Source organism: Podarcis filfolensis (genome assembly GCF_964270895.1).
Source record: "Podarcis filfolensis genome assembly, chromosome: 3".
Classification (NCBI taxonomy): domain Eukaryota; kingdom Metazoa; phylum Chordata; class Lepidosauria; order Squamata; family Lacertidae; genus Podarcis; species Podarcis filfolensis.
This window is the reverse complement of record NC_139606.1, coordinates 82496620-82522241: the sequence shown is the minus strand read 5'-3', so window position 1 is coordinate 82522241 and position 25622 is coordinate 82496620. Positions and strand designations below refer to the sequence as shown.

Sequence of the window (25622 nt, the reverse complement as noted above, 5' to 3'; positions counted from 1 at the left end):
AACTTTCAGTATCAACTGATTTCATGGGTAAATTGAAAGCACTCGGTATCTGGAATGAATAATGGGGCTCTTTGCTGTCTTTAATTTGGAATAAAAATATTCTTGGGGTTTAGCCCACAATTATTTATATTAGCTCATTTTTGCTTTCTTTGTAAAAACGTAAGAGGAAGCCATTCATGACTTCCAACTCTCTTAATACAGCAGGCAATTCCAGATCTTCATTGCCTGAGTCGGTGAACTTTTTTAAGAGCTTCCCAAATTCTTGCGGCATCACAGCAAAGGGTGGTTTTACAAACTATTATTGTTATTATTTTTATCATCCTCCTCCGGCTTGTCAGACATCACAGAGCAAACATGGATTTGCACAGCCCAGAGAAGATGACATAGCTGCTTTATTGGTTCGCTTCTCTCCCATTGTTCTCCGTTGAAGCCAGCAGAGCAGCTTCTGCCCTACATTCCTGGGAAGTGAATAATATCAACGGAGATTATCATTACCCTCTAGTACCACATCTATTACTAACAGGCCATTATAAAGATTGAGTATAACCTAATTAGGAAATGCTGTAGTCAGCTGGGTGTGGATGTGGGCCGGTGAAGAATCGTTTTACATGTGCTTTGTTTGTTATATATATAAAAGGGTGTTCACAGAGGATACAGGAAAGGTACCTAATGCGGTTCTCAGTGCTGAGCTCAGATTTCACAATCAGGTCTCACATTCCTCATATGAGCGGAGGCTGAGCCAAGGCCAGAGCTGAAGTTTCTGCTGTCTGAAGCCTGACGCTGTAAACGCTGCACAAACACAGAGCCTGTGTGAATCAAATTTGGCTATCTGCTTATTTATTTTAAATTAAGGCATATTAATGGGTAGATTCCAAAGTTTACTGTATGAAGCAGGAGGTACCCTCCATAGGGACACGACCTCCATCATCTACAATTCCATCTGGACTGTCTCAGGGAATCCAGGCAAGAGCAAATGTTTGTTATCCTTACAGAAGGTGAAAAGTTGTCAATTTTCCCACCATTTCTGCTAGGAGGTAAGGCCCGTGATTGGTTGCCTAACACTCTGATAGCCAGTACCAATCATATTCTGATGAAATTAATAAGAATATGAAACTTACCTCACACTCAAGGGTTGACTGAGAGATGGCCTTGAAAGATGCTTGAATTTCCCTAGCTCGTTGGTACCCATAGGGAACCATCAACCATGGCTGCCTTCACACCACTGCCAGTTTCTCATACAAATTGCTGCCTAATTCCAACTGGCAAATCATTTCATGGCCTTCATAACCATGTAACCACAGCATTAATAGACTTTATAAAATAACTGAATAATCCCCAATGGAAGGCCCCTATGGATGGGCCTTAAGTGCTGGAACTTTGTCAGTGGTATTTATTAATTTAATTTACATATTAAATTTCTATACCACCCTTAGTTCAAAGATCACAGGGCAGTTAACAGCATAAAAATGTAGTAGCAGCCTGTTGTCTGAGGATCAAGGACAAACTACACATTGCATGCAAATCAATGCAACAAAGCCACAACAGGTGTTTTTGTGTCTTTCTTTGAATGGAGGAATGACATTGGTGCATATCCCAAAAGTGTCCCGGAAAAACTAGGACATCCTGCTTTTTCCTGCAAGAGCACGGCAGCCATTTGGGATGCCATGATTTCACGCCAAGATATTGCCTTGAAGAAAGCTCTTGTTGGAGGGCGACGATCTCACGCAACGCCCCAAAACACACATTTTGGGGTGCTGTGAGAGCACAGCCCTGAAAAAAGCTCATAATTAGGGCTCCATGATCTCTAGCTGGTCACATGATTTACGCAGGAACATGGACGGGAAGACACACATCCCAGTTTTGGGACTTAGCATGTTGGAGGGTATGTTGGTGTCCCACTGGCTGATTTTCCATCCCAATTTGTCCTCAATTTCTCCCCCTGCATCACCTTGACTGGATTAAATCTGTGAATGTACCCTTATAAATAAATATCTGGAAACCCATGGAGAAGAAAGCAGCTTAGAGGCAACTGGAAATAGGAAAATAACTCATGAAGGGGATTAAGCTTCCTTGCTGCTCCCTCATTTTTTCAGCCTGCAAATACTCCTTTATATCAAGCCCAGGGATACATTTTGAGGCCTTGGTAAAGCAATCCACTGGAACTGTGGGCCCCACTCTATTGGCAAGCAGCCCAGCAGGGGCACTGAATGGAGCTCTGGGTCTGCATTTTCCCTCAATTTACCTTATCAGGATCTGCCTCACAGCCCAAATTTGACGGGTGGGCGGGGCTGCCCAGTGGTCAGTCACCTGACATTACAAATGATATCAGGGCTTTTGGTGCTTTGAAGTTCTGCAAATTCTTTTGTGGGGGGGGGGCAGAAAATGCAGTGAACTTTTTAACCAGTTGGCTGCTACTGTAAAGGGCAATTCAGAATGCAAGAAAATACCAAGATATATGCAAATCTAAATGCTACCATGGCTAGTTAAAAAGTTGGCAGCTCTGTTCTTTTCCTCATCACACATGTCTTTTTGCTTGCACATCTCTGTCCCCCCCCCCCAACTTGGTCTTTGTTATCTTTCCCTAGGATGCAATGCTCTGATTTCTGACAGACCACAGTGTCACAAACCATGGCATATGGCACTATAAAGGTGTCTGTGCTTTGTTTAAGAGACTGGGCTGGCAGGAAGCCTTCAGGTCATTTGCAAATTAGAAGGGTGTGCCATTTATAGAAAGGTGTGTGTATGTTTATTTATAGAGGCGGCTCCTGCCAAACGAGGCAGTACTGCATGTGGCAGAGACACTGAGCAAAGAGCACAAATCATCTGAACCTTTTCAGTTCTGATTGTGTATGCTCTGATTATTGACGGCCTTCATCTGGAAAGTCAGCCTGAAACAGATGTGCCTCTTTGGAGTCAGCAAACCTTCTTTGTCTATCACTCCCCAGTGCTCAGCCCCATATAGGTTCGCCAATATATCAACACAGCAAACCATGCTTTGATCACTGTGTGGAAAGCTCCCTGTCCAGGTGTTTGATGGATGGAGTGCAAGCAGGTCATTTCAGTCACTTCGTATCGCCAACAACAAATCTGGTTCTAGAGAGGCAGCTCCAAAGCTCAACTGAACTTGAGTAGTTTTGTGTGCTATTAAAAAACAAACCAACCTCAGCGTGGATATTTTTGAAACAACACACACTGCAGTTCCCAGTCTGAGGTACAGTGGTACCTCGGGTTACATATGCTTCTGGTTACATACGCTTCAAGTTACACACTCCACTAACCCAGAAATCGTGCTTCAGGTTAAGAACTTTGCTTCAGGATGAGAACAGAAATCGTGCTCTGGCGGCGCAGTGGCGGCAGGAGGCCCAATTAACTAAAGTGGTGCTTCAGGTTAAGAACAGTTTCAGGTGAAGAACAGACCTCCGGAACAAATTAAATACTTAACCTGAGGTACCACTGTACTAGTGCAGTATTCCATAGCCATATAGTGGATGGGGAGACATTCATTTTTGAGTTCATACAGGCACTGTCCAATTGGTACCCTAACATGCACACTCAGTTTCTGAGATGCCTCCATGTGTAAGACATCCCCTATTTTTGGGGACTCCGATTTCAGAAAATGGGGGGAGATACTATCCGTGTATAAGACGAGCCCATATTTTAAACATTATTTTGGAGTAAAAAACCATAATCTTATACACGGAAAAGTACAGTATGTCTAGATGGGTGTTCTGGTGGGATCAGTGTTCCTCATGCATGCAATTTTTTTGCACCATCTGCATGAAAATGCCAGCCGGCATTATTTCCCTGATTTAATCCTGCTTTACCCTTTCCAGTGAAAATCCAACAAGAAACCTGTTGCCAATGACCCATTTACAATATCTCAGTTACCCATTTGCACATTTTTGTTTGTTTATTTGCTTATATTAAATTTGTATACCGCCCTTCATCCATTATCTCAGGGCAGTTCAAAACATAAAAATACAATATAAAAACACAAGTTAACCCCCATATCTATCTGTCTGTCTTGGTTCCTGTGGCATCAACTGGGATGGGGGGGAATAGTAGGAACTGTCAGAGGAGGAAGAGGAGGAGAAGGCAGAGGCTGGAAGCAGGAAAGTTCAAGTGGTGACTTGGGAGAGAGTTCCACCTCACTGTTGCTGGACAGCACAGAAGAGGGAGGAGGAGCCACCTGAGTCAGTCTCCACTCAAACTTCTGAGAGCAAAGTTTCCTGGGTAGCCAGGGAGGAAGCTGGTGAGCTGGCAGGGCCAGCTGAATTAGAGACAGAAGGAGAGGCCAAGGGTTGGACTCAGGTCCTCTTGCCAAGGAGGTGCCACTGCCTGCACCAATGCAGACAGACTCAGCCATGCATATTCCCATAGGAGTACACACTTGGGAGCACAGTGTTCTCAATGGGGATAAGAACCATGTAGGTGAATGGCCCCACCCTGTTCTTTAAAGGTGGAGTGGGAGAGGTGTGTCAGGTGCTGGGACAACATCTCAGCTACTTCTTAGCCAGGTACCTTCTCTGTCATAGATTAATCCTGTACTCTGAGGTAATGCTGAGACTGTACTGATTTCTTGAATAAGACTTTCAGGTTTCCTCAAACAGAGTGTCTGAGTACTGTGTCCAAGAGTGGACACGGGCACACACACACACACACACACACACACACACATTCTCTGTCTATCCTAAAGCAGAACCCCAGGTGCGGATGCACTGAGAGCCTAAATAGTGATGCCAAGTTAAGAAAGGCTCTTCACCAATGTTAAAAATAGAGGCTCAAAAAATGAACCCTTCTAAACACCAAATCCAGTTCTGGCTTTGAAGAATGCTGTGCATGTGACCACAGTGCTCCTGGGAGGAAAAATTAATTATTTTAGAAAATGCCTACCTTGCATTTTGATTCTCAAAAAAGCTCCCAACACAAACATACGATAAAAACAATGAAGTAAAAACTGGAATAATTAAATAATTAAAACAGCAGCTAGAATGAAGCATAAAGCTGGGTCAGTTTAAAGATACTTTGTCACAACAAGAGATTAAAACATATTAAAGGTGCAGGTTTCTTTTTTTTTTTTTTAAGCCTTTGCAACCCTGCTAAGAACATCAGAAAAGTCTGCTACATCAGCTCAACATCCATGCTCTCCAGCAGTCTGTTCTCACAGTGGCCAACCAGATGCCAGTGGAAAACCTGCAAGCAGACCCTGAGCACAACAGTGCTCTCCCCAGCTGTGATTCCCAACAACTGGCATCAAATTCAAGAGGGAGGGGGCCAACCAAATAGCTATCAGGAAGAAGTTCCGTAATCTGTTGCATTACAAAGAAGGTTCTCTTTGGTGTCCTCACCAAATGCACCTTCAAAGATGGAGCCACAGGTATTGAATGAAATGCACGGTCAGGTTCCTGTGGGAGTAGGGGGCCCTTCAGATAACCTGGTCTCAAGCCATTTAGGGGTTTAGCGGTAATAGCCAGCAGCACTTGGGATTTTGCCCTTATTTGAATCAGAAGCCAATACAAACCAAGTCTGTGTGTTATGTTCTGAGAAGCAAACACTAAACGCCATTCTGGATGCTGCATTTGGACCAGATGCAATATGAAGATAAAAATATGGACTTATCTTACTGGCCCGTTTAAAAGATTGTTAAGGTAGGATGTGAAACATTTTCAATACTCAACAGTACTATACTAATGCTCAGTATCATTATGTCTTAATCCCATGCAATAAATGAGTAGTGTCTGTGCATTTATTGTACTCTAAGCTGATTGCCTGGAAAGGGTTTTCCTCTAGTGTTCTTAAGAGGCTTATCTCCGTTGTAACCATCTGATGTCTCTAAAAGGCCAACCCTTACCTGGAAGTAACTCGCACTGAGTTCTATTGGACTTGCTCCTCAGTAAGTATGCAGAGGGTTGTTTGCAGCCTAGGCTGCCTATCTTTGCTGATGCCCATCTTAGTGGTATGGTAGGGCAGGAATACATATTTTAGCAGGAAGCGCGTGAGTGAAAGGGATTTGCACTAATCCTCAAGTATTAGTCATGCCTCTATATGATATAATATGCATTGCTTAATTGACCACAAAGCATCTCGTTTGGGGCCTGGAACTGTTAATGCCAGGCATTCCCTTAAATGTGGTTTGCTGCTAAGCTATTAACTTTAACAGTGACGTCTCTGAAGCAAAATAGCCCAGATGAGAGAAAGAGAATGTTAATCAATGCTGTTTGTTTAGACTCAGCAAGGCTGAGCATCTCGAGTTCTGAAGTTCTTGAAAATGCTGTTTGCTGTAACTGCATCAGGATAAATGTAACAGCCAAGGATTATTGGTGAGTTCAGTGGAACTCTTGGGTTTATGATGTCCCTGGAATATTTCAGGATTTGTGTTTCTTTTAAATATATGTGGGTACAATGAGCCTTACTCATTGTTTTTCCAGACTACATGTGATGCACCTTATGTCTGTACAAAAGTGATGGACACCTGCCTGATATGTATGACCTCAAATACCACTTGGATCTGGTCCCATGTTTTCCACCCTAGTTCAGCCGTCACCAACCTGGTGCTGTCCATATATTTCGGACTACAACTCCCATCAACCCCAGTCAGCATGTGCTGCTCAGGCCTGGTGGGAGTTGTAGTCCAAAACATCTGGAGAGCACCAGGCTGGTGAAGGATGCCCTGTTTGCACTTCATGTAGAGCAATCCTATGCATGTTTAGGAAGCGAGTCCTACTGAGCTCCCTGGGACTAGCTCCAAGATAAAAGTGTGCATAGTAACCCTAGTCCCATTCCAATGACAGATTCCTGGCTTATGATGTAGATAGAGCTCAGCCACCACATCCCTGCCATTTATAATGGAAGTGAAAAATATTTTTCTTTCTTGAGTAAAATCTGTTTGTTTAGGTGCAGAAATACTTGAAGACTGACTCACTTCCATCTTGCTGCAGTCGGTATGTTAATCTGCTGGACCTGAAATTCTAATACTTAATTCTAAGACAGGCAACCTTAAGGATTCAATAAAGCTTTGCTTCTCATATATAAAAAGTGGGCTGGCTGCATTTTGAAGGGCTGAGACTATCACACCCAGTACAGCTGTCTGTTCCTTTCTGTAATCTTCATTCATTATTTCCCTGCCCCAGTCCATTTGATGTTCAGCAGCACTTAGTGCCATTTCTCTTTGTTCCTTTTTTGTTAATGCCTCTTCTTTTTGGCATCAGTGATTCTACCCAAACTTCTTACCATTGTATTATGTCAATGAAGTACTTCTTTGTGGTCCTGTCTAGACTGGGTAAACAAATCTGCTTGGGTTCACATAATATCTCATGTCCAATGAGAGCATCCTAATTTTTGTGTTGTTTTGTGAATCTGGTGGCTAATTAGATTGCATTTAGTTTATTTAATTTAATCCACCTGCTCTTGCATCAGCTTTTAAAAAAGATGAACCCTTAAGAGTAGTTACACACATTATAGTATCTATATGATAATGGCTATTTCTTTATAATGTGAATGTGTGAAAGTTCTTGCATCAATCGCTATGTGATAATTGGCTTTCATCACCTACAAACTGCTAATCTGCTGAGTGGAGCTGGTAAAATTCCCTCCTCCATCCATGTTGACTCCTATTGATGGATGCTAGTCCTCTCTGGCTATGTTCATGCATCTAAGATAAGAGCACAACTACACAATTCACAAGCAAATGTACAAAGCATGATAGGTACTCATCACAACCAAATTATATGGCTTTCTGCATATGATTAATCTCATCTGTTGAAAGAGTTCAGTGATGGTGATTATTATCATGAGTACCAATGCAGCAGAATTCAAATGCCCAAAGCTCTTTATATGCATTGCCTTGGTAATTCTTACAACATCCTCATAAGGGAAGCCAGGTAAGACTCTGGTCTGAAGGTAAAGATGAACAAAACTTGGTCAGTGACAGGACAGGAGACGGTCTGGTAACCCCATGCATGCCACTTTAAGTTTGACTGAAGAAACATGAGATGCAAATGTAATAAATAAACAAACACAATAATAACTGATTGCCAGACTGCTGGTCTGGCAGGAGTGGAGGCAGCAATATATTCATTTATTTAAGGAATTTTTATCCTAGGTGAAAAGGCTTTCAGGGTGACTTACATAAGCTCGATAAAAACAAGACAGTCCCTGCTTTCAGCTGGGTGGAATGGATGTTGGTGACAGCAGAGAAAGGGAGAATCCTACTGGATTTGCCTAAAGCCACCTAACAAGTTCATGGCTAAGAGGAGGTGCTTCCCATCTCACTGTGTACACACTTAGCCATGATCCCACACTTCCTCTCACTTATTAAAAATGGTTGCTAAGAATATTTAATCCAATAATCCTAAACCAGAATTAAACAAAACAAAGCTACTTTGGGCTGTTGGAATATTTAAACTGTGCCTCCACCTATGCTCAACCTGTATATCAGTAAGTACATGCAAACATTACAAAACACCTATAAGCCTCCTGCCACCTTCTCCCACAAGGAAAAGACCTGCACCCTTGTAACCTTGCACTGTTCCAAGAGAAGTACTCACTGCTTGAAGAGCACAACAATATTGTTACATGCCACCCACCTCTGAGTGATGTGAGATTCTAGGCATTCCAAGTGCTTACTGAGGGTTCGGGTTTCCTTCAAAAATTGGGCACAGCAGAAACTGTGGTGTCTTTATGCTATATGGTTTTATTTACACATATATATACATAATGACAAACCTAGACAGCATCTTAAAAAGCAGAGACATCACCTTGCCAACAAAGGTCCGTATAGTTAAAGCTATGGTTTTCCCAATAGTGATGTACGGAAGTGAGAGCTGGACCATAAAGAAGGCTGATCGCCAAAGAATTGATGCTTTTGAATTATGGTGCTGGAGGAGACTCTTGAGAGTCCCATGGACTGCAAGAAGATCAAACATGTCCATTCTTAAGAAAATCAGCCCTGAGTGCTCATTGGAAGGACAGATCCTGAAGCTGAGACTCCAATACTTTGGCCACCTCATGAGAAGAGAAGACTCCCTAGAAAAGACCCTAATGCTGGGAAAGATGGAGGGCACAAGGAGAAGGGGACGGCAGAGGACGAGATAGTTGGACAGTGTTCTTGAAGCTACCAGCATGAGTTTGACTAAACTGCGGGAGGCAGTGGAAGACAGAAGTGCCTGGCGTGCTCTGGTCCATGGGGTCACGAAGAGTTGGACATGACTAGATGACTAAACAACAACAACAACATACACAACCTGCACCTAGATGGAGGGATTGCAGAGCAATCCCTTCCCCCTTAAGGACAACATTGAACTCAAAAGACTGTGTGTCTCTTTGTTCCATCCTGTCATCCCCAGCTCTCATGGAGTTCTGCCTCTCCTCCTTCTTGCTGCTAACCAACTCCAAGGACTTCCTCCCTGCCTATGGCATTCAGAGTTGGAACCCTAATCTTAGCCTTTGCCTCTGCCCACTAGCACCCAGCAAAGAACGGGTCCCACTCCGCTCCCCTTTGCCTGGCGGTCTTGCCCTCTGATGGTTTCCTTGGTGGGCCATGAAGTGTAGGTAGGTTCCCAAGAGGCAAGACACAGTGATAACAGCAAGAACCTTTATTGAACTACATAACTGGGAAACGGAGGCAATGCAACTGCTTATATACATTTCTGAAAGCCTGGGCCACTCCCACTCCCAATGTGATTGGCTGTCTAAACTTCCAAACTGCAAATCACGACTCAAAGTTCAAGGGCCAATGGCAGAGGCCCAAATCTGGAAATGTTCTGTGATCGAACAATATGTATCAAATCAGAACACAGGAGCTCAGAATCCTTAGTCCAGACTCAAGCTCAGGCAAACACAGACCACTAAATACGTAACAGGCCAGCCATTTGATCCCCTGTGGGACAGCTGCATATTTCTGCATTGCAGGGGGTTGGACCAGAAGATCCTCAGGGTCCCTTCCAACTCTACAACTATCCAGCTAGCTCTGCCAAGCTGGCTTAGCTTGTTAGCATAATTAAATCCAGAGAGTTTCTGTGTTTGGCAACGTTTAATCAAACCTAGATTAATTCTAACTTTTACTAAATCCAGGAATTATGGGGAGGATCTGGCACCCAGAAATTTAGGGAAACATGGCCCCCCACAAACCCTTAACAATATTGTGCCATGATACTGCAAGACAACAAAAAAGACTTTTCAGAAATTAGCCTCCACATGTTCAGTGACTGCATAGAAGGGAAGTGTGTCCATTGGCCCCACCCCTTCCCCAAACATGTTGATGCCCACTGGCTGTTTCCCTTGGCCTTCAGCAAAGGTTTAAAGGAAGGATTCAATGTGTTTAGGATCCCCTTCAAACCTTCACTTGATGTGCAGAAGTCAGGTAGGACAGAGCCACTTGATTTCCACTCTGCGCCTTCACCAGACTCAGTTGAATACTTGAAGGGTACGGTAATTTCTGAAGAGAACTAAATAGCATTCTCACAGGGGCCCGTGCATGAGGGAGGGAGGTGAAATAGAGAATTCATTATTGTCCCTAAAAACAGAAAATAGTCCTCCCTGAACTCAATTTGGGGTACCTGTAGCCTATAGTTTCATATTACTTTATGACTTATACTGGCGAGGGAATTAAAAATGAGTCAGAAATGTATCATATTTCATGAGAATGTCCAGTAAACAGTGATTCATGGCATCCAGTAATATATCTACATTGATCAGGAATATTCACTTTATGTGAATTTGGACCACTGAGCTGTAAAATACCACCAAATACATGGTTAAAGAATACTATCCCCTGATATTGGGATTCTGGGTTTTTTTAACATTGTTTTTTTTTTCTTATCTAGCACCTCTTGTACCTTTTATTTCAGAAAGCATTGGAACTTTATTTCAGAAAGCATTGGAACTTTTATTCCTCTCTGTGCATAATCTAAAGAGTGAGGTGAAGGTTAGACAATTTTCATGCTTACAAGTCACATAGTCATTCACACGTTCCTAATACAGTAGCTCAGACAAGTGTAATTGGAAATTTAATAGGTAAGACAGTGTTGCTATTGGTCATAATTGCTGCATGTTCACATTGCCAAAGGAACACTCCAGAAATGTGGTGTGTGTTCAGAAAAGGGTCACAAAGCAGAGGTGTTCTGAAATCTAGGACATCCATGATTTATTTATTCATTTCATTTGTATCTGTGTCTTCATGAGAGAATGGAAAGTGGCCTACATAAGGTTCCCACATGGCCTCTGTTCAAACACTAACCAGATAAAGCAAGGCTGCTGAATCCTGTGCCTTCAGGCCATGCTCTAGAACCATTGTGCTTTGCAGAGCTACCTTTCTGTTTCTGAATTGTTTTGGATAAAGGAGCAAACCTTTAATACACTTGCAATTCCATTTGCAGAGACATACTTGTAGGAATGTACGTTTCCGAGCACAATTCAAAGTGTTGGTGCTGACCTTTAAAGCCCTAAACGGCCTCAGTCCAGTATACCTGAAGGAGCGTCTCCACCCCCATCATTCTGCCCGGACGCTGAGGTCCAGTGCCGAGGGCCTTCTGGCGGTTCCCTCATTGCGAGAAGCAAAGCTACAGGGAACCAAGCAGAGGGCCTTCTCGGTAGTGGCGCCCGCCCTGTGGAACGCCCTTCCAGCAGATGTCAAAGCGATAAACAACTACCTGACATTCAGAAGACATCTTAAGGCAGCCCTGTTCAGGGAAGTTTTTAACGTGTGATATTTTACTGTATTTTTGGTTTTTATGGAAGCCGCCCAGAGTGGCTGGGGAGGCCCAGCCAGATGGGCGGGGTATAAATAATAAATTATTATTATATTATAATGGCGACAGAATGCGTCCTTTTAGTTTCAAATTGACTGGGTTCATCAAATTGTAGAGCTGAAAGAAATCTTGGAGGTCAGTGCAGGATCCCTGATAAATGGTTGTCCCAATTCTTTTTAAATACCTCCAGCAAAGGAGGGCCTAACACTTCCCGAAGCAGCTTGCTCTACTATTGAACAACTATTGAACAACTCATGCCATTAGGAAGTTTCTCCTACGTTTAGCCAAAGTATGCTTCCCTGCAACTTTCACTCATAAGGTTTTATCCAAGTTCAACTCCAAGTAGACTCTAAATTAGCTATGTCCATTATTTTCAGTGGGTCAGCTTTGAGTATGACTCACAGTGGATATAGCCTGTTCTCTGAAGGAACAGAGAACAAGTCTGCTCCATCTTCTGTGTGACAGCCACTTAGATATTTCAAGCCAACTATCATGTCTCTGCTTAATCTTCTGTTCTCCCTAGGCTAAACATATCTTTCAGCCACTCTTCATATGATCTGGTTTCCATGCCCTTCACAATCCTGGTTACCGTCCTCTGGACATTCTCCAGTATGCCAATGTCCTCCTTAAAACGGAGCATCTAGTACTGGACATATTGCTCCAAATGCAGCCTGACCAGCTCATAATACAGTGGAACTATGACTTCTTGTGATCTGGACACTATGCTTTTGTTGATGCAGCCTAAGTCATACCACACATTTAAAGTTGGAAATAGGTCATGTACACAGAGAAGTGCTTTTCAAGAGCTTTGCTTTGAGTGCAAACTTTCCACACTGAATTGTCTACTGAGAATCCCTACATGTCTGGGGTTTTTTTTGTGGGGGGTTGTGTGTTCTCAGTTGTACGTTCCGGTTTTAAAGGACATCAGTCTGCTCTGTGGCCTCTAGCTGTAGTAAAATGAGCATGTGTACTCTTGAACACATTCAGACTTTCCTGCAGCTGTGGATAGGATGGTGGGCAAGTTGTCTTTCAGGGCAACTTCTCCACCATTGTTGATTAGCTTCTGAGGAATGCCAAGGTAGACCTTTCTGCATCTCCCCAGTCTGGTTTCTCCTTCTCAATCAGACTGGGGCTCCTTTATCTGTTGCCACCAACAGTTATGATTTAACTTTTCTTTGATGTTCCATAATGGCTAGTAAATTACTGAGTCAGCATCTAAAAGTGCATTGCTTGGCCTTTTTATTTTTATATCTGTTACATTGTTGAAAGAAGCTGTATTTTTTTCCAGAGTGTGTGGAAGTAGAATTTACCTGTAGCACTTATGTTGACTAAAGCCATTTTACCTTAAGTACAATGTTTTTAAATCCGGGAGAGCAAAACTCATAAGAGGAACAGGAAATTCCATGAGTTCCATGTGGTGGAGTTTCCAATAAATTTTGCTGACAGGTTCGTGCTCCAGACTCCAGTAGAACAGACAATCTGAAATGCCTTATGATGCTATTATCAGTGCCAGGAGGAGGAATGACACATACACAATAGTAGGGCCTTAGTGTCCTACATTGTATTACCTGGGCAGGTTATGTGTTACATGAACAATGCAGTACTTTCCTAATGCCACATGCTTACTACCAGGTCACCAAGAGACCATAATTTCAAGGTAGCAGGTTTGAGAGCTCATTCCATTGTTATCTACCAATAGCTTTTCAGAGTCCTAAAAGTTCTCTTGCAGAGCTGTGTATTGTACATGTATGTCATGTGTGTCATATTCATTTTTATTGTAGTCATTGAAACATAGAGCTGTTTCCCCCACCCCATCATATAATTGTAAAATTATTTTATAACTGTTTAAAAATTACATTTTATTTGGACACTATGCACCTTGCTTCTCTAACAGTTAAGAGCCCCGGTTGTTGTTTTTGTGTGTGTGTGTGTGTGTGTGTGTGTGTGTGTGTGTGTATTTAAGCCAACGTATTTCCCCCAGCAGTTATCCCTTAGATATGAGATTGGGAAGACCCTAAAGCTGTTTATTATTCATTCTAGTAAATGTCATGATTCAGTCGACCTTTGAGAAGCAGCTATAATTAGGAAAATACCATTAATAGGCTTCTCTTGCAACGACTTCAGCCAAGCTTAGGAATAGTGGAAGTTTCCTCAGACCATTGGTCCATCTATCCAGCATCATCTACAGTGGTGCCCCGCAAGACGAATGCCTCGCAAGACGAAAAACTCACTAGATGAAAGGGTTTTCCGTTTTTCGAGCTGCTTCGCAAGACAAATTTCCCTATGGGCTTGCTTCGCAAGACGAAAACGTCTTGCAAGTTTGTTTCCTTTTTCTTAAAACCGTTAATACTGTACAGTTGCGACTTGACTTCGAGGAGCAACTCATAGCAAGCGGTGTGGTAGCCTTTTTTGAGGTTTTTGAAGACTTTGGTGATTTTTGAAGCTTTTCCAAAACTTCTTTTGCAGCCATTTGGTAAGTTAAACTTTTAAAACTTTTTTGGGGGTTTTTGGATTTGGGGTTGGGGTGTTTGGAATTCAAGGACTTGGTGTTGGGGAGGGGTTTGCAAGAATCTGGAAGCTTGTGTGGGTTTTTTCTGCATTTTTATGATTTTCTGTGACCATTGGGCCACTCTGCTGTTTTTTTAAAAAAAATTCTGGGTTTGAATTTCTGTGTGCTGGGTGACTGGGGGAACAGTTGGGGAGGGGTTTGCAAGAATCTGGAAGCTTGTGTGTTTTTTTCTGCATTTTTATGACTTTCTGTGACCATTAGGCCACTCTGCTGTTTTTTAAAAAAAATTCTGGGTTTGAATTTTGAAATGCTCTTTACAGTATGTGTGACTTTAAAGAGCACTTAATAAACTCTTGTTGTACCAAATTTGGCTTTGTTTGGACTTTTTTTGACCATAGGAACGCATTAATTGAATTTCAGTGCATTCCTATGGGATTTCGTGCTTCGCAAGACGAAAAATTCGCTAGACGAAAAAACTCGCGGAACGAATTAATTTCGTCTTGCGAGGCACCACTGTACTGGACAGCAGCTCCAAACTGAAGACATACCCAGCCCTACCTAGAGATGAGGAAATTAAACCTGGGATTTTCTGCATCCAAAGCAGATGCTCTACCACTGAGCTATATGACCCTTCACCAATAGTCCTTCCTCATCTATTACCAGCTACCAAGTCTGGTGTCTACATAGTACCAAGGGAGAAGGAACTCCCACAGCATTGGAGCATTTGCAGCCCAACTCTGCATAACAGCTGTGCTTTAACATCCCCTGATTCTCATTGCTGGAGGTACTAAATTTTCAGATGAATACTGAAAGAAACACAGATTTCATACTGGGTTTCTAACTCATAATAATGACTCCAACTACTGTACTCTGGAGTGTGATCAGCATGAACAAGCATTGCTGTATAGTGGTTAGCAGCTGAGGCCCATGGGCAAAATGCAGTCCCCACCCCCTGTTGCCAACCAAGAGATGAAAAATTGGGTGGAGAGGTGAACATTGGAGTGCTAGAACTTGGCAGGAGGATCTTTGGGAGAAAGGGAGTTGGAGACCTAGCCTGCCACCACCCCAGCCAAAGTCGCCTTCCAGCAAAAGCAGCTGCTGACCAAGGAATGAAATGGACAAAAATAGTCTATTCATACATTTATCTTCCTCTAATGAGGTCTTAGAAGAGTTTTTTTGTTTTGCAGCAGTAACCACGTGACCCTAGATTATGTAAACTTGGAAAGACATGGATGTTTTCATTAATAAGGGAGAAAATCAGCAGCAGAATTGATGATTCATTGCTAATGTGTTGATCCAGCTGCTCTCAGAGGACTGGAATTGCTTACTGGGATTCCATGTTCAGCTTCGAGCTATGCAGTTTTCAGCCTTGATGTGCTAGATTAACACTGGGGTTTGAAACATTTGAAGAATTCTTATTAAACTCATAATGACTTCTCTCTGCAGCAACAACTCTTCAGCCAAGTCCAGACTGTTCCACAATTTGCCAATAAAAGGGGAAGGGAGGAACCCTGAGATTATGGTTTCTATAGTGTATTCATCTTTCAACTTTTCCTTCTTCATTTTCCCTCCACTCCATCTGAATAGGCCACAGTAATTCCAAACTACCATTGGTGTTTCACTCTTATTCAGGGCCTATGCATCCCGTTTGCCACTTGAGGCAACACGAATCCTCCTGCTTTCTAGCCCCATGGCTTATTCAGTGAGACATTTCCAGTTTGGGTCTGTCCTTGCCCTGGGCTGCTAGGCAAAACTGTTTCCTCCCTGGGTAGATCATGAACCCTTCTCCCAGGAGAGCTGTGTGTGCTTCCTGCTGGTCCCCTGCTCAGGGAGCTCTGTAGGTGCAGCATTGCATGAGCTCTCTCTCCTCCTCTGTGTGCCTTGAGCTCTGAAAAAGTTCTTGAAAAATAGGTATTCTAACTCCTACCTATAAGGCATATGTAAGGACTAACCATAGCAGGGTCATTGCTGGTTGTGCTACTGGGATCGACGGAGCCAGGGCAGCATTTCTGCTTGTGTTGTTTCTGTGGATGTGTGTAGGGATATGTGCCGGGTGTGTATGTCCCTGTCATCTTGAGTTCATTGGCTCCCTCCATATGTGGGGGACATGTCCCTGCTTGGTGGGCACAGGCAGTTTCCAGGGCATGGTTGGCCCTAAATATTTTGCTGCGTGAGGTAAAAGGACAACATGGTACCAACCCCCCTTTTACATACAGAAGTCAACTGGTCTGGTATCTTCCACCATCCCTGAGGGCAGTCAGTTAGCTTAGGTGATGCAGTAGCTGCCACACATACAGCTCTGTCCAGCAATACATGGGAACAGCCAGGAGAACTCAGAAGGAGCAGATGGTGTGGCTGCCCCCACTGTCCTCTCACCACTCCATCACTTGCCACCTGAGGCAGCCACCTACCAAATGGTAGGGCTGGCCCTCTTTCCAGGGATGCTGGTTTTTTCTCCACTTGTGTATTTTTCTCCTTCTCTCCTGGGCTGAGTGTGTATTGGATATGGTGGCTATTCTGCCAGTCGGCGTAGCAGTGGCATATTTCTGATCCCAACATAGTATGAATATCAGATTGCTGTCCCCATGTAGTAGTGGGAGGTAGCTCTCTCTGTCCAACTTTTATAACCAGACATGTGCTTTTCTCATAGCTCAAGATGTCTGTCTGGTATTCAGTGCTCTTTAATTAAAAACAAAAAACCAACCCAAAAAACCCCCAAACTCTTGAAGGAATGAAACAGGCTGCTTCCAAGCTTATCATATTTTACATAATTTATTCTGCTCTGGTTTTTAAAGAATGTGGAACTTTTTGCCATGGGGGAGTAGAATAAGGCACTTGAAGAAGGAGGGAGGTATGGGCAGAGGACTGCAGACAAATTGGTAGCAGCATTAAGCAAGGGGCATCGGTCCCCAAGCAGTCCTTCCTGACATTTCTGGTAGTAAATTGAACTGGTTGCCACTCTGATCTCCAGTGCTAGGTATAAAGGGCTCCCAACCATTGGGCCAGATGTCAAAGTGACACTACTCGGCATCCCTAGAAAATCATGTCTGAGTTCTACATTTAAAACCAGAACTTCAGATTATGTGTGACTCTATTCTTTTCTCATGGAGACAGGGAATTTGCTTTTCCTTTAAAACAAACAAAAAACTCAATTCAGGTAGACTTTTAAATTCTGTACTAGCATTCATGCTCAACCAGAATATGAAAGGGAGAATACATTCTACAGTATGCAAGTAAGTTCAAAGCTGACTGTGTCAGTGACATGGTGCTGGAGCACTGTATGCACACATATGGGTTCTGGGTGTAGAATTTCTTCACTTTCTACAGAAGGGTGATCTGTGTATGGGAGCCTGAAGGGAACAGGAACTAACTATTCAAAGGGAAATACATCAGTAACAGTGTGACCACACCAAACAGGAAGCAATTAGAGGTAAAATGGCAAGGACATCAGTTCTATTTAAAGTTATAGAGGGCTTTGCAGACTGCGTAACCATTATAACGTGTAAACATTGTAAAAATAATCTCAGCCATGGGGATGAACATTGCTGGATAACAGGACACTATATTAACTGCTGTGTTGATTCTGCTTCCAGTTAAGTCCGGAAAAGCAATGTTTCAGCAGTGTCGAAGAGTCTAAATATGGAAGCATCCTAGCAGAAGTTTTTAATAGCTATGAACTAAAATATGAACAGCTTACTCATACAATGATTACGGATGAAGTGCTATAGCAGCCATAGCTATAAACACTCTGGTGTTTATAGGGCAAATGGTACTCACAGTGCCTGGGTTCTCTTTCTGTTAGAGAGAATATTAATAAGCTGCTTTAAAGGATTGTTTAACCAGGCTCGACCCTACTTAGCTTCAGCAGGCAGTGGCTACCTAAGCCATTACACCATCCACCTGCTGGTACTTTAAAGGATTGTTATGAAGATGCATTAGAGATACTGTAAACAACCTATTAAGGGCTAGATCAATTATAATAACAAGCAATGCCTACATTGTAACATAACTTTTTAAAGGTTGGAAGCAAATAGTGCAATCTGCAGACATTAACAGATTCCAACGTCTGGACAATACTTAAGAGAATGTAATTCTGCAGTTCCTGCGTAGGCATGGAATGTGCAGCATGGTGGCGTTCTTTATGATCACTCAGTACCCTTCAAACTGCTTTTTCCAAGAGTAAATTCAGTGTCGAATAAGTAGAGCCTAGTCTGCTATCGGAGACCTCACATTTCAGACATATTTTGGGGTCTGATGGTGACCTGGGAATGGAAACATGAAGTAAATAAATATCTGCACAATCCATTCTAATCAGAGATCAGAAAAGCAGGAAGATTTTTTCAGCCTCTGAAAAATCTGTTTCACCAACCACTGAAATGAACGAAGATAGTCATATAATCCTACAGACTTCAAAAGCCTTGAAACAAGAGTTTACTGACTCCATTTTCTCACCCACAAGTTCTCAGACCTCTTTCCATGATGCGAATGTAGATTATAATGAAAGACTAGAAACCGAGAAATAATATCTAACCCCCATATCCAATAACAAGAGGACGCTAGCATGCTGAGTACAGATTTCTGCTTTTGTCCCTTAGCAGGCAAGACAGAATTCACAAGTACATTCAAAACATGTGACACATCTTTGCCTAGGGAAAGACATGTAGAGAAGGAATGTTTTATTCTCAATGCTCTTTCCTCCATCAGCTTCCTGATTCTCTCCCCCGCTCCAGCATTACATGCGCTCCACAGTCTCCCAGATTAAGATAACACAGAAAATATAAGGTGCTCATTTACCTCAAAAATGACACCTTAACGTGTGACAAGGCACAATACAACTGAAGTTAAGCACCTCTCATCCCACTGATTTCCTTGAAAGCAATATGCAACACCAGTGTATGAATGTTTACTCTGAAATTAATCACATTAAATTTATCGGGACTTGCTCCTAAGTAAGTGTGCATAGGATTATAGCTTTAATCACATGGTTAAATATACAATTGAAACCAATGAACAGAACTGTTTTCTACCCTTGACATCAATAGAACTTAAGTAAGTCAATGGACTATGTTCTAACAGACTTGTCATGGCTTGGGCTTCTGTAGGCACCAGTACAATTCATCAGACTGAACTGTTCTACAATTATTTACCTTGGGCATAGACATACCCTGTAAGTATGCCATTCTGGGCTGCTCTCTTATTTAGACTGAGCAGGGAGCATGCTCCTTTTGTATATTTTGTACTGTTCCAACCACATTGTCTATGAAAAAATGAATTTCAGTCTAGTCTTGGCCTTCTTGGTAATGCCATCCTTTAATGAGTTCAGAGGATCTACAACCTGCCAGAGCGCTTTCATGGCAATGGTACTTGGTTGTAGAATACCGGGGCAATGTAGGGAAGGGAGATAAACAACATAGAATTGTATCCAATGTTGGTCAAATTCAAAGAAGACCCACTGAAATTAATGGCCATGACTAAATTAGGCCCATAATTGCAATGGGTTTAATCTGAGTAAAATGCACTAGGACTCAACCCACATCTGTTTGTCAACACAGGACCAAAAATCTCTACATATCTGTTGTATTAAGGAGACTACCATTTTATTCAAATAAGTTACTGCACAGCTTGGTTTAGAACACTGTAATTCATGGGTGTCACCCTAGACAGAGGGCCCCTGTAATTCTTTATGGCTACAATAAAAGTAAGAAATTGATAATGAGTTATGAAGACTTACCCCTGGCACCATTTTTCATATTGACTGGAGCGGAGCAGGATGAGGGTACATCTGATGATGAAGGGTATTCCAGTCCACTTAGGCCACAATAATAAATGTGTGAGTCTTTACAGTGCATCAGGCCTGTCACTCATGCTGCTGCAGACTAACACAGCTACCTCTCTTGAAGTTGCCATCTACAATATAGGGATAAGAATCCTGACCTACCTTACAAAGTTGCGATAAGAATGTATACAAAACACTTTGAACATTCCAAAGCGTTATATAAATTCTAAATAGGAGCATTATTATTATTATTATTATTATTATTATTATTATTATTATTATTATTAGCATCCAAGTGTTGTACCAAAGCCAATGAATAAAGTGAGGGCCAGTTCATTCAAGCCCAGCCACTTATTTTGGGGTCTATTGCTGTTGTCACACTGGAATCTGGTTCTCTAGTGGTAAACCAGTTTTCTGGGTACGCCGCTATGGGCTCACTCTGGTGATCCATTCAAGATTCACTCTGTGCTGGTCCCGGGGGGAGGTTACCGTGGGGCGAGGTCCAGGACCTGAGTCGAGGGTCGGCAGACAGTCCTCCACGGGCGAAGCGGGGTTCGAAGCGAGGAGCCGGGCAAGGACAGGAACTCTGGAGGAATAGGACTGGGTGCTGGCCGAAACAGCTCTTCAACGACGTTGCTCCCGCAACCTGGGACTGGGCTGACTGGCCTTTATCTTCTCTGAGGCCAGGGGCGGTCCCAGCCCCCAGGAGACCCGCCTCTCCTGGCCTTAAGGCGAGCACTCCTCCTGGGAGAAACCAGTTCCCTCCGCCTCTCTGCCCTGAGCCTCTGCAGCTCAGGAGAGGCTGGAGGGTTACTGGACCCAGGGGGCGACCCACCTTCCCCTGACAGGGCTGGGAGAGGAGCACCTGTAGGCACTGTGTCCTCAACCCCCTCTGGAGCCAGAGTGGATTCTCCTGGTGCCTGCTCCTGAGGATCCGGCACAGGTGCAGGCGCTTCAGAATCAAGGCCCTGCCCCAGTTCAGCCGGCCCTGGAGGCGGGGACTCCTGTGCAGGCTGGGATTCCTCCGGTTCAGCCTCTGAATTGGATTCCCAGGCCATCACACACTCAGTGGTGGAGGCTGGTGCCCATTCAGGCTTGTAGAACAAAAGGCAGGAAGGTCAACAGTAGGGGGAGATAGCCAATGAAAAATGGAACCAATTAATTCTGACTTTGTCCACTTCTTTCTCCCTGCTGAGTTTACAAAGGCAACACTGAGACTAAAGAGGAGGAAGCTGACAGCTAGTTCCACGGACTGGACTGGGTGTAACTAAGTAAGCAGGCAGGTGGGGGCTGGCTGAGGGCAGCTTGGTAGGGAAATGCCCCACTTGTGCTAATGGATGAGACTTCGTTCACAAGAAACAAACCTGACACGGATTGCACCATGGTTCACTAGACCTGCATAACTTGCAGCATCTGAGCTCCATGTGCATTGGGACTGATGCCAACATCAGCTTGGATAGAAAATTTTAATATAAATTAAGCAGCAAAAGCGCCATCATCTTTACTTCTCTTTGATTTTTTTTTTTAAAAGACAATGACTCGAATCCCAAATCGCTTTAGTAACTGCTCTTTCCCCTCACAAATATTATTTGTTAAATTTATATCCCACCCTCCCTCCCAAAGGAGCCCAATACTAACTGCACCTTATTTTATTGCAAGGATCTTAATTTGTTTCCGTGTACATTATGACATGCACATTTTACAAACATAGTAGGTTTAAAGTCTTCCCCTACTGAATGAAATACAGTGGTTGGCATTTGCATTTGAAAATCCAGTAAATGTTTCCAGATTGCATTCCAACTTGTCTGGTAAAGTTTGCCAGACTGAATATAGTGTATCTTTGTGTGGTGTTAATGTGTTGAGCTTCTGGATTAGAAAATGCTTTCTGACAAATGAGTGCTTTTAGCAGAATGTTTGTGCTATGAAATGGACAAGAGACAAAACAAATCTAGAATTGGTTTTCGCAATCTGATTATTGCTAAGATTATTTCTGTTCTGACTGATGAACTCGCAAACCTGCACACAGGGTTTGTGCCATCAATTGTACAACCTTGCTTGCTCAATATTTATGAAGAGATAGATGAAACTGCTGTATCCTTAGTCGTATTATTATTATTATTATTATTATTATTATTATTATTATTATTCAAGGCTATTTTCAGCTGGAACTCACTGGAACTCAGTTCTGGCACCTCTCAGGTGGGTGCCATTGCCATTATTCTGACATCTCCTTTTCTAGAAAAATAGCACTGTTGTTGTTGTTGTTGTTGTTGTTGTTGTTGTAGTTAATTTATACCCCACCTTTTCCCTGATACAGTGGTAACCTCGGGTTACATACGCTTCAGGTTACATATGCTTCAGGTTACAGGCTCCGCTAACCCAGAAATATTACCTCGGGTTAAGAACTTTGCTTCAGGATGAGAACAGAAATTGTGTGGCGGTGGTGCTTCAGGTTAAGAACAGTTTCAGGTTAAGAACGGACCTCCGGAACACATTAAGTACTTAACCCGAGGTACCACTGTACAAGGCAGTTTACAGACAAAACCAAGAACCACCAAAAACATAGAAAAATTAATCATAAAAATACAATTAAACATTGATGCAATTAAAACTATTTGCATACATAAAATCTAAATGTTCCCCTGGTGCCTGCTTCCCAAAGCCTGGGAAGCTTTTGCTCAGTTTAGGGAGGGAAGCACGATGATCCGACAGGTCCAAGAGTCCTTCCACCTTCTTCCAAAAGCACGCCCAGCTTGGGGAAAGAGCCAGGAGGACTCCAGGATTCTGCCAAAAGCCTGGCGTCTCCTTCCCAAAGCCCATGAAGTTTCTGTCTGGCTTAGAGATGGAGACACAATGCTCACACTCGTGGGACTAGCCCCCGACCAATCGCCCTCACAAGCTGATGCCTCTGGCCCTAACTGTTCCCCTACACAAAATTTCACCACACACCACAGGCTGAATCCCTGTTCCCTGTTCTGCCTTCTAACTGACCAAGAACACCTGTCTTGTCAAACCACTGGTCCATGTTGTGAAGGATTGTTGCCTCTGACTGGCAGTTGTTGTCAGGAGGATGGGGTGGAACTGGAAATGGTTAGCTCTGCCTGCCAATGGCTATGTTTGCTTGTACTGTTGGCTCCTAACAGTCCGAGTGGGCACCAGTCACCAGCTGACTGATCACAGGGTAGGGAAATCTTTTTACTACATTTGGAGCTGAAACTTATTTGTCAATGGATGCCATGCCTTTTCGTCTTGCATGTAGAGAGCTGTTTGTTGATATTTCCCTACCTGTATCTCTTTAAGAGCAATCTTTCAGTGTCAGGGGAGACCAAAAGTATAAACTTCAACATCTTTTTTTGACTTGCTTTTGACTTTTCTCACATGAGGGAAACAGCTGTCAAAGGCTAGGAATGGCCTGAGATTGACTGTAGGCATTACTTTCTTCTCTTCCTTGAGGCAGCTCCTATTTCATATTTTATTAGATGAAATTCTCCTGTGTATCAAATAATGATCTAGACCCATAGGAAGTAGGAAATGCCACAATAGATGTTTTATAGGTAAGAACAGTAAAGTGGAAGGAGGCCAGGAACAATAAATTCTATTTTTCTCTCTCCTACAATCAAGTTAACAGTGACACTCACCACCACACACTGCTACTGTACAATCTCCTTTCTTTTCAAGTTATGCAGAACTTGACAAAGAATGCATGGTGTATATCAACTACTGTATGTTTTGGTGGATTCCTTCCTATGCAGGGCTGCCATATTTGCAATCAGGAGACTGAGGTTATACAGTGGTACCTCAGGTTACAGACACTTCAGGTTACAGACACCGCTAACCCAGAAATAGTACCTCAGGTTAAGAACTTTGCTTCAGGATAAGAAAAGAAATTGTGTGGCAGCAGCGGGAGGCCCCATTAGCTAAAGTGGTACCTCAGGTTAAGAACAGTTTCAGGTTAAGAACGGACCTCCGGAACGAATTAAAGGAGATCCCCGGATCTGAGGTTCCCCATCCCTGCTTTAAAATGCTGATCAGAATGAGACACACAGCACCAATGATTCTCCTGCTCAATCCTCCCTGGTTTCTGCCCACTCCAGACACACAACTGCTGTAATAGGCACACTATGGTGTACACAGATTTGGACTGAGGGAAATGCTGGGACAGTTCACGCATGTACACACACTACCATTTGATGACTTGCAGCTGAATGTGTGAATAGATCCCACTAAAACGTACTGAGGTGAAGCAAGGCAAACACTCAAAGAAGCATTATGCTAAAGGTACGTAAATATATTAAAAGACTCAGAAATATCCATTTCTTTTTACATGCATATGCCTTTACATCCACTGAGGGCCTTCTGGCGGTTCCCTCACTGTGAGATGTGAAACTACAGGGAACCCGGCAGAGGGCCTTCTCGGTAGTGGTGCCCATCCTGTGGAATGTCCTCCCATCAGATGTCAAGGAAACAAACTACCTGACTTTTAGAAGACATCTGAAGGCAGCCCTGTTTAGGGAAGTTTTTAATGTTTGATGTTTTATCACATTTTATTATTATTAATATTCTGTTGGGAGCCGCCCAGAGTGGCTGGAGAAACCCAGCCAGATGGGCGGGATATAAATAAATAAATAATAATAATAATAATAATAATAATAATAATAATCCATGCAAAAAAATGAGAAGGAAAAATACAATTAAAAGTCCCGGATATAATACTGTAAAGAAAACATCAGGAGAGTAGATTCCACAAAAGATGAAAGGGCAATATGTTCAACCTGTAAACAAATCTGTGTATCTTGAATTCCACAGCAAACCCTCTAAAACCACCTTTGAACTGAGGGAGATAAGTGCTAAACTATCTTCTAAGAGGCGACAGTTAAAAAGGAAAAAGCCAAACATTATCATTGAGGATACATTGCCAAAATATAAAGCTGAGTTTGTTTAGACTGTTGAGTTTGATTTTGGATCGTCACTAAATCTATATTTGGATTATCAGCCTTTTTACTCTGTGGTGGGTAGAGGCCTGCAGATGTTGAAGAAACCATTTCAAAAATGAGTTTTTCTCTGAAGCAAGCATTTGACTGACCAATGGAAGTCAATTACACTATTTGATTACCAGTTGAGGGGACAAATCCTGCCACATTAAAACCCTGAGAGATCTGAACTCTCTTCAACAAATATGTTTGTTTCCAGATTTAGACTTCAATGGGAATATTTGAACCAGACTGGTTTTTACACTTAAAATGCTGTTCCATTCCTGCTTAGGAAATACTTTTCAATTGATACTTGAAACTGTATTGCACAGAATTAAGTTATTTTCCTACCTGGTAGGCTACAGGTAAAACAAACAAGCAAACTTGAACAAAACACCTGATCCTAAGAATATTTACACAAAAGTAAATTCCCCTGAGGGGAAGAGTCATCAAGAGAAAACTGGCCAGTGTACAATGTGAGCATTGAAGCCAAGAAATTTATCCAGTGTCAGCAAGCCTCTACTCCCTTGTAAATAATCTTTATAAAAACAAGAACAGTTTCCCAAGTTTCCAAATAATCTTTCCATCTGAATGTATTTTATGTATAAAAAGATGAATTT

The 25622-nt window shown here is 42.7% G+C and overlaps 1 protein-coding gene and 1 long non-coding RNA gene across 2 annotated transcripts in view; one reads left to right on the top strand and one right to left on the bottom strand.

Annotated features, from left to right (window-relative positions):
- The window catches only part of CDC42EP3 (CDC42 effector protein 3), a 61257-nt gene extending 41156 nt beyond the window's left edge, over positions 1–20101 (bottom strand). The window contains exon 1 of the mRNA XM_083604370.1: positions 19988–20101. The gene's annotated coding sequence lies outside the window, so the exon portion shown is untranslated. The remainder of the gene's footprint in view (positions 1–19987) is intronic.
- Positions 1–25622, top strand: part of LOC310758318 — a 166206-nt gene that overhangs the window by 88274 nt on the left and 52310 nt on the right. The window lies entirely within an intron of this gene.